At 42.9% G+C, this 13,652-nt stretch overlaps 1 pseudogene; it reads right to left on the reverse strand.

The window, feature by feature from the left end:
* Nucleotides 1-4,876: 4,876 nt before the first annotated feature.
* LOC133494528 (class I histocompatibility antigen, F10 alpha chain-like) lies at nucleotides 4,877-10,362 on the reverse strand (annotated as a pseudogene).
* Nucleotides 10,363-13,652: the final 3,290 nt, after the last annotated feature.

Raw genomic sequence — 13,652 nt, forward strand, 5'->3', positions numbered from 1 at the left:
CAAAGAAAATGTATTTTTATCAAACTATTGAGAGGTCATTTTTTTGGGAGGTCAAAGGGTGTGACCTTCAGGGGGTTTGTTTTGGTCTTGTGGTGTGATTTCAAGATGGCGCCGTGGCACGTCATCCCCGGTCCCGTTTACGACTTGTGCGTTTTTCGGTCGTCCCGGGACTACACAAGAAAGGACTTGCTGATCAGAGAGTCTTCTCCAGATTGGCGTTGTGGCGCCGTTTAGCTATCCAGCTTTCATGTTTTTCCCGAGCGGACCGCAAAGCGGCGCTGGCGCGGAAGTCGCAAGGCGGCGGAATTCGTAGCAATGACAAACGGTGCGCGAACGTTACGCAGCTCAGCGCCACTCTTGTAGTCGTCGTTCTTGAACTGTAAACCGTTGTACTCGCCTCTTTCACACTTGTAGGTGTTTACATTCCACCTCAAGTTAGCATGAGCGCGGCACTGCTAGCGCTCGCCGAGCAGGGAGACGAGATTATCCGTGGAGATTTTAAATTTAACCAGGTGGCACGGTGGATCAGCTCTCAAAGTGGAAGTGTTAATTAATTCATTCACTGTGTATATTACTTGCCATCAATCATCCATCCATCCATCCATCCATCCATCACAATCAGCTGTCCATCCATCCATCCATCCATCCAACACAATCAGCTGTCCATCCATCCATCCATTCATCCATCCATCCATCCATCACAATCAACTGTCTTTGCATCCATCCTCCATCCATCCATCTCAATCAACACCATCCATCATCCATCCATCCATCCATCCATCACAATCAGCTGTCTTTCCATCCATCCATCCATCCATCCATCCATCCATCATCCATCCTCCATCCATCAATCCATCCATCCATCCATCCATCCATCTCATCAACTGTCTTTCCATCCATCCATCCATCCATCATCCTCCATCCATCCACAATCAGCTGTCCATCCATCCATCCATCCATCCATCCATCCTCCATCCATCCATCCATCACAATCAACTGTCTTTCCATCCATCCATCCATCCATCCATCCATCCATCCATCCATCACAATCAGCTTCCATCCATCCATCCATCCATCATCCATCTCAATCAACTGCTTTCCATCCATCCATCATCCATCCATCCATCCATCCCCATCCCAACACAATCAGCTGTCCATCCATCCATCCATCCATCCATCACAATCAACTGTCTTTCCATCCATCCATCCATCCATCCATCTCAATCAACACCATCCATCCATCCATCACATGAGCTCTTTAGACATCCTCCATCCATCTCAATCAACTCTTTCCATCCATCCATCCATCCATCCATCCATCCATCCATCCCAATCAACTGTCTTTCCATCCATCCATCCATCCATCCATCCATCCATCCATCCATCTCAATCACACCATCCATCCATCCATCCATCCATCCATCACATCAATCAGCTCTTTCACATCCATCCATCCATCCATCCATCCATCCATCCATCCATCCATCCATCCATCCATCTCAATCAACTGACTTTCATCCATCCATCCATCCAACACAATCAGCTGTCCATCCATCCATCCATCCATCACATCAGCTGTCTTTCCATCCATCCATCCATCCATCCATCCATCCATCCATCCATCCATCCATCCATCACAATCAGCTGTCTTTCCATCCATCCATCATCCATCCATCCATCATCCATCCATCCATCCATCCATCATCCATCCATCCATCCATCACAATCAGCTGACTTTCCATCCATCCATCCATCCATCCATCCAACACCATCCTCCATCCATCCATCCATCCATCCATCCATCACAATCAGCTGTCTTTCCATCCATCCTCCATCCATCTATCCATCCATCCATCCATCCATCCATCCATCCATCCATCCATCCATCCATCCATCCATCCATCCATCCATCCATCCATCCATCCATCCAGTGTTTTATGTGACTGGTTGCAACTGACCCCTCCGTACAGGACACTCAACCAGGCCTTCTGAAGTTACGTCACCCCACATGTGCTAACCTCAGACAAATAATTAGCAAAAACGGCGGCGCGAGAAGAAAAGACTAGAGCAAAATTATACGATTTACCAGCTGGTTTCTCACTCGCATTCTTCGCGAATAGTGAAATATCGTTGAAAAGCAGACAGCAGGGCTTCAAGTATTTCTGCGAGGGGTATTTCAATGGTATTTCCATGCATATCAACGGAGAAACCATTGATATTAGCGCGAGATCTTTCCGGAGTCTGAGGACGACCGAGAAGCCACATAATATAATATATTATAACCCAAAGACGAATCCGTCATTGAAAGTTTCCTATTTTCGTGTTACATATCACACTTGTGTGCAGAATCTGTATAGCCGTTTGTGAACCGCTGTATGAAGGAAAAGAAGGCGAGGCTTGATTTACGAGTTGTTTCTCTCGTTTTCTTTGTGTAACGTCACGCGCTCCCCTCAATAATTATTCTTGAATTAGTGCCGAACCTGCGCAAGTCCCGACCGAGTACGACAATCACTACTTTAGTGTCCTCAAACATCCTTCCTTCAGTCTTGGTGTCTCTGTCCACGTCGAAGGCTTTTAGGACTGCGAGTCCGGTTTAGCTTAGCTCATTAGCCGCGAACGAAGGGACACGTTTGTGCAGTCAGATCATCGCAAAATATCGCTCAACACAGATCAAGTGTGTCAATCATTCACACGTCGCTATGTTATGCGAGCGAAGAACTGCTAATTCATTTATCTGAGACATGTATTGAAAATCAAATATAGGACTTACCCTTCGTGCAAACATATCTGTTCCGGTTGATGGATTCAGTTGATCATGCGGTCTTCCACAAAGTTTGATCCATCGACGACATTTTTCGTACTGGGTCTTCGGTTTTGGAAAGGGTACGAATCGAACTCCACCAACTAGCCTTTCAGGATACCTGTCGTCACTATTACAAAGTCCGTGACTACACCTCTTAACCATATCTATTGTTAAGGAACCCAAAAACGTGATAAAACGCTAATAAAAGCTATAATGGACCATGCGACTTTGTCAGAGGTAATGGCGGACGCCAACATTTATGCAGATCTTTGGCCTCTGATGGGTCAGCGACGCCGATGACGCAATTTCTACGGAGGGGTCAATTACTGGATTTCACTTTAACTTTTCAATGTTAACAAATTTGGCATATACAGATAAATTCAACATTTCAAAATTCAATTCAATAATATAAATTCAGTGTAAAAAAAAAAGAAGCCAGGGTTACTTCAGGTCACAGACATGAGCAAAGGACACGAGAACGCAAAACGTGCAGTCACGTGACTACAAAAGCATGACAGGATTGGCTGGGTGTTGGGTTCACACATTTTTCTCTCTCTCATTGCACTCCTGCATCTGTTTGCCTTCACAATATCGATATGAGGTGTGAAATCGCGAGTAGGAACACATTTATCAATGTCATTGAAGTCTTTATTTGTCAACCTTTATTATGATTAGGATTATTATTCATTCGGCAGAAGACCTGTTCACAAAGATGAGCAGTCCCAAACTCGGATAGAACCTTTGCAGCCATGGCTGCTAATTCGGGGTAACCTGGCGCGAGATTTCGATATAACGCATCCAATCCCACCGACCCAAATTCACCCTTCGAAGCGGGCTCGCACTGCAAGTCAACAAGCTCGAGTTCAACGTCAGACGGCAAATTAAATGGCGAGCGGGTACAAAAAATAAATCCATGACATCATCTTTACATTTATCCAAATGATGCTTGGGACGGTCCGGCGCAGCTGTGAGATGAGAGTCTGGACGAGTGCAAATACTTTGTTGCTGGATCTCTTTTCAATCAAGAATAAATCACACATAGCGATGCAGCCACTCGGATTTTTTTTCAATACAAATACGAATATTTAAATAAATGACCCTTGATTTTACACAAACTCACAGTCATTAACTATTATTGGGGGGACGGGACATCGAGTCGGCTGCTGCGGTCACAAGTTAAACTTCGGTAAACCTCTCCGCGACAGACGTTTTATTGAAATATTTATTTATTGAAATATGCATCGTTCTCAAATGAGTCCAATGCGTAATTTAAAAAAGAAAAATAAACCGATCCTCAAGTGGACTCGTTTTGTTTCGATTAGTTTTACTTCCGGGAAAAAAAAGGAAAAAAAAAGAGGACGTGAGAGGCTGGTTCAGAACGTGTTTGGAGACTGGAACCGGCCTGTCTCTCACGTCCTCCTGATCAGAAGAAAGACGACTTCTTGTCCGTTATTTGCGCAATTATTCCAGCAAGTTAGGGGATAAACCTAACAAGAGAAGCATATTCAATCCCTTATGGAGAATATAATTAAAGAGTTCAGACGCAAACGCAGATTTATCCATTTTTGTTGTTTCTGTAAATTCTTTGATTTCAGAAACAACAAAAATGGATACATCTGCTTTTGAGCCTAGGAATTCTTCCTTATAAGAGTCACGCAAGATGTAAAATCTTCATTTCGAACAGGTACGAGATAAATGCCGTCCCACGTTGTGTTCAGCTCGTACAGAGTGCCTCGAGCCGTTTGCGGATCGGTTCTAGACCAGTGCAATGGCAGTTGTGCAAAGGGAGCGGATTAAAGTGACCGATCTGGCGATCGTCTACAAAAATATATGATGAATACGAATATTGACTGGACCAGCGGGATGTGACTGAGGGTCCTGACATAGCACAAGGTAGAAAAAAATAGTAGGTTGCCTGATAAAGAATTTCATGAATTAAATAAAGAAAAAAAAAAGAATAAAAATATAAATAATGACAAAATAATACATAATAATAGATAATATAAATAAAAAATAAAAATATAAAGAATTTTCAAAACATTTTATTTTATATATGTTCATTTTTTTTTTTTTTATTTCCATCACCAGAGGGAAAAATGGATTGCAACGTTGACACTCGTGATGATATCCAAAGCAACACTCCGACCACCCAAGTGAAAGGTCGAAAATCCTCGAGTTGATATCGCTTGGCAAAGCTGCCGCTGGAATGAAGGAGCCAACATTTATTACAATAGTGAAATTTAAGTACAAATAAAACTAATGTAATTGCAAGGCTTTCATATTTCTTGACAAACAAAAGGAAAGATCATTTCCCGATTATTGATCATTTGATCAATTCATTAACAGGAGTACGACCCAAGGATGATTGTAAATATGCAGGGATGAAATGTACGGTCAAAAGAAATTCACTGTGGCACACGAGGGGCAAGGAAGTCGAAGTCCGAAGCGCAGTTCAAAGTACGAGTGAAAACCGATTGAAGAGCGAACGCCTTCCTGGTGCAAAAGTCCTTCTTCCATAGTCTGGCTTGTTATCGTTCCCATCTTTCAGTTTTTGCACTCCTGCAGCCATGGACGCCACTACTTCCCCACTGTTCATTCATGCATGTCATGATTAATATCGATGTTGAGTTGTATTTTTATTTTTTTTTACTGGGTTAAGAGTTGGGTTCTATATGAAGGGAGAAATTGGAGATCCGTGTCAGACCGGATCTGTTGTTAGTGTTTGGATCGAAGTAGCATAACGACTGTTCATGTCTTTAGAAAACATTTCAATGGTTAACCCAATTCCCCCCCCCCCCTAAACCAAGATCTATTACTCCAAATAGATTAATCTGCACTGCAATAATATATTTTCCACATTCACAGTTATAATAATTCATTAGAAAGGTTACACTGAATCACACTTACCGGTGAAAAGTTACTTCTTTGCGACCGCCTGCACGATTTTGACAGCCAACGGCGCAACAGGAATGAACCATATTGACACCGAAAAATTGAAAATGTTTTGTTTCACAATGTACAATTGTAAGGATGTCAAAGGACGTCAACTTTCACGTGAACTAGCACCCGCAGCAATGTTTTGCCCTGACCGGAAGTTGGAGCCAAATTGCCACGTGAAAGGGGGTGGTTGACAGGCTCCCTCATATTTCACGTCTTGGTTTAGCGCAACGAATAGCGCATTTTGAATGGGGGGGGGGGGGGGGGGGCGGCCCTTTGCGGTTGGCGTTGTGACGCAAACTGCCTGCAAGACAAGTGTTTGCAAACACATGTGTTCATTGTTTCAGACAAGCGACTTATTCAATAAATTATGGCTTGAAACTCTCTTTATAAAAAATACACACACACACACACACACACACACACACAACTTTGGTCCAAAATTTTGTTTATTGCCACACACATTTTTTTATTTAAAACAAAACAAGGTTCCGTGAAATTTCGACATCACATGTATCTGGTAAAGTACTTCACAGTCAACAAAATTAAAACTGAGATCAACACTTCTTTGTTCATTTTTACCTCTTTGTCCTTACACTGCAACTCATAATTTTGGGGGGGTTTGTGAGCTCACGGTCTAACTATGAAAGGATGTGTAATATTTCAATGAAAATTCTCCATCATTGCACAAGCATGTGACGAATCTCCAAGTCCTATGAGCAATGTTTATGAATGTAAATTTGTGAACCATTTTTTTTTTTTTAACAAGGACTTACATATTTACAATCGATTGTATGGAGTAAAAGGGAAAGTTCCAAGTTTGGCGGAACGAGATGCATAATTGTGTGTCAGCAAGGTGCAACTCTGACGCGGGCCACATTGGAGTTCTGGTTTCCCCTCGTCGGGCCATTTATGAATGTGAAAACGTGAAAATCTTTGATGGCCACATCATATTTCCACACGGAATTTCGAAACTCCTTTTGGAATCATACATCAAGGGGACTGTGTTTTTCAACAATTGTTGTTTGGGAACACAAAAATGCTTCCAATACCACAGTGTGATCATTTATGATATGACAATTTGAAATTTTGGTACAGATTTGAACCAAAATCACAGAAGTTAATATGCAAGATTGAGCTTCGCGGGCCACATAAAATCACACGGCGGGCCGAATCTGGCCCCTGGGCCTCGAGTTTGACACCAGTGATTTATACATTCGCCACACATGGCACTGAAATTGATCACACGGTACCAATCGGCTCAAACGAGTCTCACCCAAGACACCAAAGCCAGCAAGAACCTCTGAGCGAGAATTCACAGAAATATCAAAACTGTGCAGATTGTCTGCATGAAGACCAAATCCCGTTTTCTGCGTTTGAATCCAAGCGCGACCAGAAAGTTCTGGAAGGAGGCATCGCTTTTGTGTTCCGACACCTGCACGAAGGAGAGCGAATCAAATCGTGCACATGAACCCACCTGGGAAGAGTGCCATGAACACAAGTGGAGTCCACGTCAGCGAACTCACCGCGTGACGGCGCCTGCGTCTCACTCGGGAGCAGATGAAGGAGCGGCGTCCATGGCTGCCGGGTGCAAAAACACGGAAAGATGTCAATGAGCCAGACTGTAGAACGAAGGACAATCCGCTCTTCACTCGTACTTTGACTTCCTTGCTAGTAGTGTGCGACAGTGAATTTGTTTTATCGTACATTTAATACCTGCATATGATGCATTTGTGAATTGGCTCTTTTTTGAATATGTTTGTTGTCTGCGGTTTAAACGAAACAGAAGTCGTTAACTTACTTTGTTGGAGCGTATTTGGCTGAAGAGGCAAAAGAGACACAAAAGTCAAGTCACTTGCGACCGCGGTGGGCACAAATAATCCCGACGGAACCGACGTCGGCGTCCCTCACCTGCTCGGTTTTTGAAACGCTTGATGACGACCGCGGACACCAGAATGAGGACCACCAGTGGGACGGCGAAGGCCAGCTCACCTCGGATGCGCCTGTTGCTCCGGATGTTTTTTCTCTCCAGCTTGGTGACGATGGAGTCCTTCACGCCGGACAGCCGGAACACGCATTCGTAGCAGCCCTCGGCTCCGTCGGCCACCTCCGCTTTCAGATCATCTGGAAGGTTCCGTCGTGGTTGCGGAGGGTCTCTCCCGTCTCCACGTCCTGGCGGAGATCCACGCCATCCTTCCTCCAAAACAGGTCGGCCGCACGAGGGTAGAAACCCGTCGCGTGGCAGGTGACCGGAGAGGACGGCGTCTTCTGGAGGAGGGACACCTTGGGAAGCTCTGCGGGCCCGGAGAGACGTGGACACCGGGTGAGAGGAACAATGACGGACACAAGAAAAGATGGAAAGAAAAAGTTAGGTGCAAAGAGGGAAAAAATAGGTAGGAGATTGTGAGAGGAGGAAAATATGGAAAGAAAAGAAATTGAACAGTGTGTGAGGTTAAGAAAAGAAGAAAATATGTGAAGATTCAAAATTGGAAAGAATGTGCGAGAGTTGTTCAAAGACTGAAAAGCAAAAGATGAACGCGTGAGGGTGGGAAAATGGAGAGAAATAAGAAGGAAATGAGAGAAAAGATGGGGAAAAGAGCCAAGGAGGAAGAGTGCAGCTTGTAATGCCAGTGATGTTCCTGCAGGGGGCGTGCTCACATGAGGGACCGCACCTGTTCTCATCAGGAAGTCCCTCCCATTGGTCACATGCTACTTCAAGAAAGAAGGACAATCCTCCGTGAGGTAGCGCTTCCAGTTGAGTTTAAGAAATTCATTACTGTCCCACTTGAGTTTGGTGACAAATGCTTGTGGATGAGCTGCGATCCATCTCATTTCCTTCAGATCAAACGAGATGAAGGCTTCTCCATTGTAACTGTCGTGATAGAAACCGTCGACCTCGACAGTCTCGTCGTCCCATTCGCAGCCCAACATCGTCTGGACGACGTGAACACCTGAGGGGACGAAGTTGAAGTGACACCACGGCCGAGGGGTAAGGAAAGCTGCGCGTGGGTTCCTTCGAGCACAAGAAATCGATATTCATCATCGAAAGTTGAACGCCGACATACCTCCCGTTTGGTTGAAGCGGTCTTTGGCTTTATCAATGTTGACTTTTTCCACCTGCTCATTGTAAATACTTTTCTGCGCGGTTTCTCTCCCAGTATTGAGGATCTTCGGCCGTGGTGTTTTTCATCCGGTCCTGCTTGGCTTTTGCTGTCCTGGTCTTGCTGTCGAAGTGCGAAATCGGAACGCCGTCAACATAACAAACGCTGAAGTAGTCTGGCATGTTTGGAATTTGAGAGGAAGCAGCATGGAAATCCTTGAGCGACTGAAGCGCTGAAAGACAAACAAATAAAATGAATAGATGTATTACTCGTATGTTTTATGCCCCAAAATCTTCCAGTACTTTTATTTGAAAAGATTTCGTCTTCAGTTTGAAATATTTGAACGTCGTCTGTTGTGACAACAAACAGCACAACAGGTCTCGGGTACCGGCAATATGGCGCCGTCAAAATGGTAAGGTCACGTGCACGAGCTCTATAATGTGTTAATAATTTCACACGAACGTCGCTCTGGAGAATAACTCGCTCCCCTGGCCAAACTATGAAAAAAAGTAAAATTATAGTCCAGAAAATACCGTGAATTGATTTTTTTTTTTTTTTTTTTTTTTTAAAGACAGAATTTTTAAATGCTGGCTCCTTTATTCCAGTGGCGTTTTTGCTGACCTTTGATCTGAGCAGTCCAAACGTTCCTTCCGGCAACGTCCCGAGCGTCAACAAGAATCATTTCGGACGCGATCGGGCTCATCAAGTTGTGGACAAAGTGCGCTTACCGGGCGTCACGCTGCGGATTTGCACCGCTGCAACAATCAGGACCAACAAGCTCCCCGTCGCCATGTTTTGCTCCTTCTCGCCCACAAGGTGACGGCGACACCGCCGAACCTCGGAGTGACAGCGAGCCGGAAGCCGCGTTTTAAATACTGGCCCGCGCGAGCCAATGAGAACGCGGCCTGGTAGTGGCGTCACTTTCATTCTTTTCACCACAAACTATTTGACTTGGAATCAAATGATCAGAAATGTGTTGAATCAGCAAAGAAATGAACACCAGCAACGCCAGAATCCGTCAAACTAAGTTGTGAGCGGCCAATCGCCAAAGTCGAAATCCCGAATCAAAGAAAGACAAAGGCAAAAGAGGGAAAAATGTGTGAGGAAAAAAGAAGATTGTGAGAGGAGTTAAATATGGAAAGAAAAAAAATTGAAGGGAGTGTCTGAGAAGAAAGTGTGGAGGGAATGGACAATGGAAAGAAGAAACTATTGGAAGAATCAAAATTGGAGAGAAGTGTGAGAATAGAAAAAAGGAGACTGTGAGAGTTGTTGAAAGACTGAAAAACAAAAGATGAACGTGTGAGGGTTGGAAAATGGAGAGGAAAAGATGAAAAAAATGAGACAAAAGATGGATGAAGAATGTGTGAGGAAAAGAGCCAAGGTGGAAGAGTGCAGCTTGTAATGGCAGTGATGTTCCTGCAGGGGGCGTGCTAACAGCAGGGACCGCACCTGTTCTCATCAGGAAGTCCCTTCCAAAGGTCACATACTTCAAGTAAGCAGGAGAAATCTCAGTGAAGTCGACCTTCTGGTCGAGATTCAGAAATTAATTCCTGTCCAACTTAAGTTTGGTGACGAACGCTTGTGGATGAGCTGCGATCCATCTCATTTCCCTCGGATCAAACGAGATGAAGGCTTGTCCGTCGTAACTGTCGTGTTCCCAACCGTCAACCTCGTCAGTCTCGTCGTCCCGTTCGCAGCCCGAACATCGTCTGGAACATGTGAACGCCCGAGAGGACGAAGCTGAAGTGACACCACGGCGGGGGATAAGGAAAGATGCGCGTTGATTCATTAGGAGGAAGAACGTGTACGAGCACAAGAAATTGATTTTCCTCATCAAAACCTGAACGTCACCAAACCTCCAGTTTGGTTGAAGCGCTCTTTGAGAATATAAATGTTGACGTGCTCATCCTCAATACTTTTCTGCGTCTCTGTCTCCCAGTATCGAGGCTCTTCGGCTGTGATTTTTGTTCATCCAGTCCTGCTTGACTTGTGCTTTCCTGATTTTGCTGTCGCAGTGCAAAATCGAAATGTCGTCAGCATAACCGACACTGAAGAAGTCTGGGATGTTTGGAATTTGAGAGGTTGCAGTATGGAAATACTTGAGCGAGTGAAGCGCTGAAAGAAAAACGAAAAAAAAAAAAAGAAAATAATTATTGCTTGTTTGTTATACGCCCCAAAATCTTACGCTACTCCCATTTGAAAAGATTTCATCTTCAGTTGAAATATTTGAACATCATTTTGAAGAAAAGATTTTGCTTAGAAAAAAAAAAAATCTACAAAACATAAAACTTATTTTCTGGTCATTTTAAATGCTTCAATATTTATTCAAACGTATTCTTACACACACACAAAAAAAAACATTTTCATGGATTCGACAACAGAAGCTGAAAATGTGATTTAGATTTTTATGACTTCTGTATCACAACGAAGTCGAAATAATGCCCATCCTAAATAAATGTGTCGTTTCTAAAAAAAAAAAAAAAAAATAGTAAATGGAATATGGATTTTTGTCATCTTGGGTTGTCCCTCTGTTAATTAATTGATCAAATGATTAATAATTAGGAAATTATCTTTCCCTCTATTTGGCAAGAAATATTAAAGCTTTGTCATTATATTAGTAATTTTAAAACAAACAAATGCAGGCTGATATATTGAGGCTCAGCTGTTAAAGGGTTAATGCAATGCTGAAAAACAAATGGACTGGTACTCCCGACTGTAACTTTATTACGACTAAAGCAAATATTAATATGAATTAAAAGTACAATTTGGCTGCGAAAATGTACTGAAATGCTCCCATATGGACCAGAAATGCTACTTGAAAGTCATCAAACACCCAAATCTGTAAATGTGTAATTTTTTGATTATTTTGCTCAGTTATTTGGATATTTGGGTGAATTTCCACCAGGAATTTTTTTTAACGATTTTAATTTATTGAGCTAAACCTAATACGACTGTCAAGAGGGTGCAATAAGGGGTCGGAACTCGAGGATGACATTTTTCGGGAATTCCCGTGGGTCACGTGATCCCCGCGGGAATCCCACGGGATGGGAGTCATTTTTTTTTATTAATTCCGTGATCGGGACGAGACGGGGGGGGAAAAAAAAAAGCAACGAGAGCGGGCAGGAGCGGTAATGACATGAATACATGATAATTTTCAGCCATCAACCAGATGAACAGATGCGTCCATTTTTGTAGTCATCTTTCAGTGAGAGCCAACACTCTTTTGACAGCGCTAGCAACGCAAAAGAACTACAACAGTGGTTTGACTTCCTGTCACCTCCGGAAGTGAAAAGCGACTCGGAGCGGCTGCCGGCGACACACAACAAAACACTTTGTTTACACCGACCGAATGTCAAAAAAAAAATGCAACATTTTTTCAACATGTGTCGTTTTATTCAAACGGGAGCGGGACAGGAGTGGGAGTAATTTTGAGTGGGAGTGGGAGTCATTCTACGGGAGTGGGACGGGACAGGAGTGAAAATCCGCTCGTGTCATGCTTTACTGTGTACATTTGTCAGATTTTTTTGCATGGTTTTCATCAGTCAGTTTCTTTTGGAATTTTTGTCATCGCTCTTATTCATTTGATTTGTTATTTTATAAAATGTATTTATTTGGTTTCTACATGTTTTTTTTGTAAAAAAAAAAATCTGTAAAATGTTGTTTTATTATTTTTCTCATCTGTTATTTTGATTTTTGGGTCAACTTCCAATAGTCAAATTTGAATTTACTGTACAATTTGTCTTTTATGAACAGTGTTTCTCTGCAAAGTTAAAAAAAGTTTGAGTTATTAATTATATTTTTCTTGTCTGCCTTCTGATGGATCTTTACTGAAAATTTGAGTTATACAGAGCGATGTTTTAAAGGGGGGTGGAAAAACAAAATGGGTTAGGGTTAGACAGAGTGACATGATGATGAAATAATAAAGAACGAGAAGATGACAAAAGACAAGACACTCGTTGCAGTAAAGTTAAAGACAATGTAGATTACAATGACATTGTAAAGTGCGGTGACAATGATTAAATTCAAGTGTCGTACGGGGTAGTCGTACTCCACCCTGTGGAAGAAGGACAGGAAAATATAGGACAGGACTGAACAAGACAAGAACCAAGTACTTGTAGATCTTGAAAATAAAGATTACAAATTCCATGAGCGGTAGGAGCTGATAACCCCAACGCAAAGTTTCCTGGACCTCTTTAAAGTATTACCCCCACTACCGCGGTCTTTTTTTGACATGATAAACTACTCCACAACTAAATTTGGACTTGAGCAGTCCTGCACTCTGTATTTCCTTTATTTTTTGTTGTATGTATTTATTTATTTATGACATTTTTACTTCAGGGCATATTTTCATCACTTTTTTAATGCTGCAATAAACATGCTGCAGGTCATATGGAATTTAATTAGAAATGTTGTGTTTACATTCATGTTAGAATTTTACGTGCATCCATGTTGGTGAAAACGATATAGTGGTTGCCAAATTAAGCACCGAATCTTTGCGGCCTTCCTCCATCCATCCATTTTCTTTTGCCGCTTATCCTCATGAGGGTCACGGGAAGTGCTGGAGCCTATCTTTGCTGTCAACAGGCAGGAGGCGGGGTGCACCCTGAACTGGTTGCCAGCCAATCGCAGGGCACATGGAGGCAAACAACAGCACTCACAATCACACCGAGGGGCAATTTAGCATCCAATTAATGAGTCAAGGACTCACTTGTTCTAATTTCCTTTGACAAATTGTTCCCTTCCACTACTGTGACCATTCATTCACTCAAATGAAGAAGTGGTCACGCTTTAAAACTTCCTCCCCAAAACAC

The sequence above is a fragment of the Syngnathoides biaculeatus genome, chromosome 21 (assembly GCF_019802595.1).
Source record: "Syngnathoides biaculeatus isolate LvHL_M chromosome 21, ASM1980259v1, whole genome shotgun sequence".
In the NCBI taxonomy this organism is placed as follows: domain Eukaryota; kingdom Metazoa; phylum Chordata; class Actinopteri; order Syngnathiformes; family Syngnathidae; genus Syngnathoides; species Syngnathoides biaculeatus.